The sequence below is a fragment of the Echinops telfairi genome, unplaced genomic scaffold (genome assembly GCF_000313985.2).
Source record: "Echinops telfairi isolate 266 unplaced genomic scaffold, ASM31398v2 ScPeMD7_28;HRSCAF=97, whole genome shotgun sequence".
Lineage (NCBI taxonomy): Eukaryota > Metazoa > Chordata > Mammalia > Afrosoricida > Tenrecidae > Echinops > Echinops telfairi.
Genome location: NW_022103925.1, coordinates 127,232 through 128,650, shown reverse-complemented (window position 1 = coordinate 128,650; position 1,419 = coordinate 127,232).

Sequence of the window (1,419 nt, the reverse complement as noted above, 5' to 3'; positions counted from 1 at the left end):
GAGTGAGTGTTGTAGTTAGTGAGTGGGTTGTTGAGTGAGTGAGTGTTGTAGTTAGTGAGTGGGTTATTGAGTGAGCGAGTGAGTGTTGTAGTTAGATGCCATAGAGTCCGCTCCGGCCCATAGCGACCCCACGCACAACTCAACACTGCGCCATCCGCACCGCGGTTCCTGTGCCTGAGACTGCTGATGCAGCCACCGTGTCATTCCATCTCACGGAGGGCCTTCCTCTGTTACTGCACCTCCACTTTACCAGAGATGATGTCCTTCTCCAGGGACTCATCTCTACTGACAATATGTCCAAAGTGTGGAAGGCAAAGCTTTGCCATCTTTGTCCCTGAGGAGTACTCTGGCCTTACGGCTCCCAATACAGACCAGTTTGTCCTTTTAGCGTTACATGGTACTTTCAATATTATTCTCTAGCTCCATTATTCAAATGCATGGATACTTCTATGCTCTTCCTTATTCTATGTCCAACTTTCACAAGCATGTGATGCAATGGAAAATACCATGGCTTGGGTCAGGCACACATTAGTCCTCAATGTAACATCTTCAATACTCTAAAGAGGTCTTGTGCAGCAGATTTACCTAACATTCAATACATCTTTTAATTTCTTGACTGCTGCTTTCAAGAGCATTGACTGTGAATCCAAGCAGCGTGAGAACCTTGACAAATCCACTCTTCTCCATTGATCCTGATGTTAACTATTGGTGCAGTTGTGAGGACTTTGGACTTCCATACAGTGAGTTGTAATCCATACTGAAGCTACAATCCTTGATCTTCATTAGCAAGTGCTTCAAGTCCTGCTCACTTTCAGCAAGCAAAGTTATGTCATCTGCATACCGCAGGTTGTTGATAAACTGTGTTAGTCTGGGTACTTTAGAGAAGCAAATCCACAGAAACTCATGTATAAGAGAGAGTTTTATATAAAGGTTAAGTGTGCATCAAGAAAACATCCCACCCCAGTGCTGCCCAAGCCCACAAGTCCAACTTTAACCCATTAACCCTTATGTCCAACACCAATCCACAAAGTCCTCCTCCAATTCACACAACAGAGGCAATGATGCCGACCGCATGAGGAAAGCCAAGTCAGTGAATGTGTAAACATCGCAGTGCTGGCAGGGGTCTCCACACGGCTGCTCCAGCACCCAGGTATGCATTGGGGTAGGTCCATGTGGCTTCTCCTCAGGGATGTCTTGCTGGAAGTGAGTTTTGCCAGCTGAAGCAGGGAACTGGCTAAGGAAGCTGCACCCTGGCCCGACCATCAGAAAGCAAGAGATCCGAGAAATAGAAAGGTGAAGCTCACCGAGCCATTTACCCCTCTGCCCTTCAATTAACCCCACATGTGTTTATCGGCCAGGTTGGCAGAATAAACTAATTACCTCAATCCACCCACCCCTTGCCAACCTGGCACCTGTACA